Source organism: Solanum pennellii, chromosome 1 (genome assembly GCF_001406875.1).
Source record: "Solanum pennellii chromosome 1, SPENNV200".
NCBI lineage: Eukaryota > Viridiplantae > Streptophyta > Magnoliopsida > Solanales > Solanaceae > Solanum > Solanum pennellii.
In genome coordinates, this window is record NC_028637.1 from 86,049,377 (window position 1) to 86,055,025 (window position 5,649).

A 5,649-nucleotide genomic window follows, 5' to 3' on the forward strand; every position below is an offset into this window, starting at 1 on the left:
TTCAATTAAAATTCTGATATATTTCACACATTTTTCCAATATCAAAACATAATGTGTATATTCAGGAATCAAGTTGACCTAATAGAAGAACGTTAGTTAGCCTTTTCATATTATATTATAACGAATAAAAGTGCAAAAAAAATAATTAAACTATCAAATAAAATTAAAGAAATATGTGGCTTTTAATTACTTGAAGCTTTTAAGTAATTAATATGTGGTCTCTTAACCATTTGGGTTGTCCCTTAAGAAGAAGAGTTTTTCTGACATCACCACAAGTAGTAGTCAACTTTTTCTAAAGATGAGCATATGCTTGTAAAATGAAATGAAAGCGATTTTCACTAGTAATAAATTCCAAACTTATTCATACTTCTACAATTGATTAAAAATACTCTCTTCCTTTTTTGTTTTTTTTTGTTATATTACACTTTTTAAGAATTAACTTAACTAAGTTTTCAAGCTAAATAAAATAACATCAACTCAATCATTCAAAGTCAAAATATTAGATATTTAAAAATTATACAAAAAAGATATTATAAGTAATGATAAAAGATATATCTTAAATGTTAATCAAAGTTTATATAGTTTAACTCCCAAAAAGAATTGAGGAAAACTAAAGAGGACTAATGAATAACATGAAGCATATAAAATTACTTTTACATGTTAGAAGCCAATTTTATTATTAAAGTAATTATAATGTTCTTTGAAGTTATTTATAAAATTATAAATTAAGAAGTATTTTTGCATTAGAAGAAAATATGAAGAACGGAAATAGAATAGAAAAATAAATCAAAGTTAGTACTCCATGTTTTAGAAAGAGCATTTTTGAAGATTATAAAAGATTTAATGAATAAAATCATAAATGACCCGGTCAAATTAACATTTTATTTGGATCATTGTTACCCATTGTTTCATAATGTATTGTATTGTATTGTACTCTACTGTACTGTATTGTATGGTAGATACAATGTTTGGCTAGACTATATTGTTTATTGTTGTTTAATAACATTTTAATTGTTTGGTTTGATCGTATCGTACTGTATTGTAATTTATAAATTTACTAAAATATCCTAATTATTCTAGGGTAGGAGGTTTGACTAGATTTAACTAATTAAGATAAAGGGTAAAATAGTATTTTGAAATATTATGTAAATATATAATTGGAAAAGAAATTAAGTAACAATGGGAACACACCAAATTGGTTGTTTCATAAAATAGGGGTTTTCATTGTTACGTAATAACGAAATTTAACAATACAATATAATACATTTTAACTAACAATCAAAACAAACATTGTAGGTATAGTAATGATACAATACAATACAATGGATAACAATGATCCAAACATAATATAAAAGTGCTTAATAAGTGGCAAAACTATAAGAGCGAATTATCTTATTTTAAGTGTTTTTAAGCTAAAATAACTTTTAACACTTAAAAAAAAAACTTACATGCTAATATATTTTTTTTCTTCTAGAGCTAGCTAGTTATGATTAAAAATAATATATATGATAGAATGTCAACTGAAGATACGTAATTGAAAAAGAGGTGCAATTAAAGATGATAAGCATCAAAGCATAGGGGTAAGGATACAGTTACGTGAACATATCACAATAAAGTTTTAAAGAATTTTTCTAGCATTTTTGATATCCTGAACTTGGCTTTGATTTATTGGTTATGGAAAGTGATATATGTCTCAATTAATGGATTCCCAAAAAAAAAAAAGAATTTAATACATATGGCTTGTCACAATTTTAATTAATGTTTAAATTTTAATTCTATGGTAGCCAATGGATTCCCTAAAGAGACATCCTAACAGTAAAATAATATAGGGCATATCTACAAACATGCATCTGCTCAAACTATATAGGTATATCTTATAAAAAATAATAAGATAATATAAAATTTAAAAAGATAAAATTTAATGTAAAGATTTTATTTGTTTATTTTATTCGAAATCTCAACTACACACTTCAACTTTACAGATGTCCTATCATCCGTTGAACATTTTATTTGTGTATTTACTACAAACTTGAGTATTGACCTGGCATAGGAGATGAGAACACCTCCTTAGGTGCGCAAAAGAGGATAGCCCTAAATTTTGACGAAAAAAGTGTACTTCTCCATCTGACATTTTCCCCAAGTTAAATAAACCATTTTCCTTCTTTCCCGTCATTAACCCCTGTTCCTTTTTTTAAAAAATTACGATTTTCGTTCAATTTAAGTGCAACGACATGATTCATTTTTAATGAAAATGTCAATGAAGAAAGAATTGGGGTCAGAAAACTTTTAAGTAGAAACTTGGAATTTTCAAAATCTAATCCAGATTTGGATGAAATTGGAGGCGTTAAGGTGTAGGAAAATTTAGTAATGAATGAGAGATCTAATTGTGAATTTTATTACATGAGCGGGTAGATAAGATGATAAGGAATTTGTAGAACTTTACGAAATCGAATTTGAACGAGTAGAACTCCCAAAAATAATCTTTTCGTGAATGGGTGCATTTTGTCTCCATCGAGGTTGTGTAGCGGCATTTTGGTCACTGGAGCAGAATGGGTCCGCTGGAGCGAGCCAGACGCGATTTAAAGTCGCTAATAAACCCTAAAACAACTCTATTTGATATTTTTCGACTTTTAGGGCTCAGGAGGCGACCCCAAACAAGTTCTTAACAGTTTTTCACCATTTTTTAGGCTTAAGGTAAGGTTTTAACTCCTCGAATTCATTTTTCGATCCGTACAACCTATTTTCTTGGGTTATTATCTATGGGGAAGGGTTTTGATCTAAAAATTATGGTGGAATAATCCTTAATTTGGGAATTAGGATCTTGGGTTTGGTCTAGGGTTATTGGGTTTGTTATAATCTGAATAATTAGACCTTTGATCATTGATCCTTGCGTATATTAATTGTTGTAGACTTAGAACAAGCGGAAAGAATCTGATAAGGGAAGATCCAAATGTCTTAGGGGATTCAAGATTTGAGGTAAATGATGGTTGTGCTTTCATGTTGGTGTGATTTATGTTTGTAATTGCTTCATTGTAATTCATGTATGTACGCGAATATAATGTTACACTATTGATCACCCTAATCGTAAATGAGGATAATTCAAAATTCGTATGCCATGAATCACTTCTTCTTGTATGATCTTGATTATGTACTTGTATTTGTGATTATGGTGTGTGATTGGGAATCAGATTGCCACACTCCGGTAAGATAACTTGAATCTGTTGCCACGTTCCAACATAACTTGTAACTTTGGATCGATTGCCACGTTCCGACATAACTTGGGATCAGATTGTCACACTCTGACAAGCTAACAGTTTAGGATTGAGTTCCATGAGAGGACTATTGGATTGGGTCCCATGGGAGGACCATTGACTTGTAAGATATTGGCTTATTGTTATGAACATGAACATGGACTATGACTTATGACTTCTCAAAGAGTTAGTGTAAATTGGGAATGGGACTTCATCATGCATTGCACATGTGGACTTTAAGAGTGGTTGTAGTTTGATTCTCTTATGCAAAGAAGATTGTGTAAATCAATGTTGTTGATATTCAATATCTTACATGGTAATATTGTTGTAATTGTTTATATATGTTTCACTTATTGGGAAAGCCGCGTGATCCTACCAGTATACTGTGGTTGTGTACTGATTCTGCACTTGCTCTTATTTTTGTTGAGTGCAGGGCATATTTTGGCGGCTATTGACAAACCGCGTTTAGAAGACCAGTGAGTGTTTTCAAATTCAAGGGTGATCTAGTTCTTTCGGGCTGCCTTGAGTTCTCTTTTGTCTAAGTCCACTCTCTTCGAACTCAGACTATTCGTTAAGGTGTTGTTTAGTTTTGGAGTTGTACCCCTTGTTCTTAGACTTGTTAATTAGTAGAGTTTTGGTGTAATGACTTTCAGGTTCTAAGGTTTATATTTCCGCATTTGTATTACTTCATTTGTTTAGTTCCTTAATAAATAATTTAGCTATTTAATACTGCTTTTGTATCATTGAATGCCTAGTTTTTGTTAAGTTGCTTGGTTGAGTTGTAGAAATGGTTCTCCTATTGGAGTGCTAGTATAGGTGTCAATCACGACGATTTGGATCATGACATTAAGATAGGTTTTAGTTGTTTATGTCATTTCTAGGAGGGAAATGGAGAAAAAATAAGTGGGGATTGAAGTGGTGGCGACCCGCACGTCCAAACACGTGAGACAACTTATTTGATTTTATGAGGACAGGGCAATACTCAAATGTGTAATAAATAGACAAATATAATGTCAAGGGTGATAGAAACCCATAAAATTGAAGTGTGTAGTTAAAATTTCAGATATAAATTTATTTATTTTTTTGGAGGGTAGGGGGCGTTTTAGATCCCATTTTAATTTCTCATATATATAGCACATGCATGATTTAGTCATTGTTTGATCCTTGTAATTTATGCCCCTTCCCCCTCTCATTCCAAAAAAATTCTTTCTTTCGATGTTAAGCTAATTAGTCTTCATTTAATTCATCTGACTTTTTTAGAAGATTTTCAAGATATACTTTCTTCGTGTATTGAAATTTGACAGAGTCTTCTTCCTGCTTTATATTAACGCGTGCAAACAATTTCACTAGTTCAACTTCTTCTTTTTTTTATTAGTGATTCACGATTTATTGCATGATAAAATGAATCAAATGCTTTGGAGAATATATACTTTTTGTTCATATCACATAATTATGTGTATCATATATATCTCACACATGTTTATTCGACTGGGGTTCTTGGAAGCTTTTCAAGAGATACTCTTTGCGTTTGAAATATGAGATCTCACAGTCTTCTTTCAATTTCATATTAATGTGTATAAATAATTTCACAAATTTGACTTCTTTTTAAATTCTCCTATTAGTGAGTCATGATTTGTTGCATGATAAAATGGATCAAATGCTTTGGAGAATATGATCCTCTTTGTTGGCATCACGGGATGATGTGTATCATATATATCTCACACATGCTCTAACTATTGTTTGATCCCTATAATTATGCCCTCCCCCTCCCACTCTATGCTAAATTTTTTTATTGTTCTTTAAAAATAAAGAAGAAAATTTTATTATTATAAAGTTTATTTATATTAATTTATGTTTGTGAATGGACAATTCTAAAAGTTGAATGACAATTAATAAAAGATATTTTTACTGGTTTATTGATATACATAATTTACACAAAATTTGTTATCTTTTTCCTCTTTTGAAAAATATTCAAGAAAAATATTTTTTATTTGCAAGAAAAGAAACTAAAGAATCTGAAAATAGAAAAAGTTAGTTAATACAAGAGCACTGGGCTGATAAATCTTTTGAAAATCTATATATATGTTCAAAATGTACAAACAAACTAGACTTCTTTTCATTTCTTTTTTAAATGTTTAGAATATTCAAAAGCCAGAGACTTCATTTTTTAAGATATCATAATGACAAACATTTCATGGCTTCTTAAGAAATTTTACATGCAGCAAAAAGTATTTCAACTAAAATAGTTGCATGTATATGTAACATACTGTGCGTGCGCGCGTGCGTGTATAATATAAATATATAAATTGTGTTTGTATTTGTATAAATCTACAGAAAACTATATATACAAATATAAATAAATATATTTTCATCTTATACACTTATAATTATACAAATG

At 29.7% G+C, this 5,649-nt stretch overlaps 1 long non-coding RNA gene across 1 annotated transcript; it reads left to right on the top strand.

Moving 5' to 3' along the window:
* The first annotated feature begins 2,192 nt into the window (after positions 1–2,192).
* LOC114078374 lies at positions 2,193–3,981 on the top strand. Its single transcript, XR_003580026.1, has 3 exons — positions 2,193–2,694; positions 2,910–2,976; positions 3,685–3,981. It is a non-coding gene; the product is annotated as an uncharacterized LOC114078374 (long non-coding RNA).
* Positions 3,982–5,649: the final 1,668 nt, after the last annotated feature.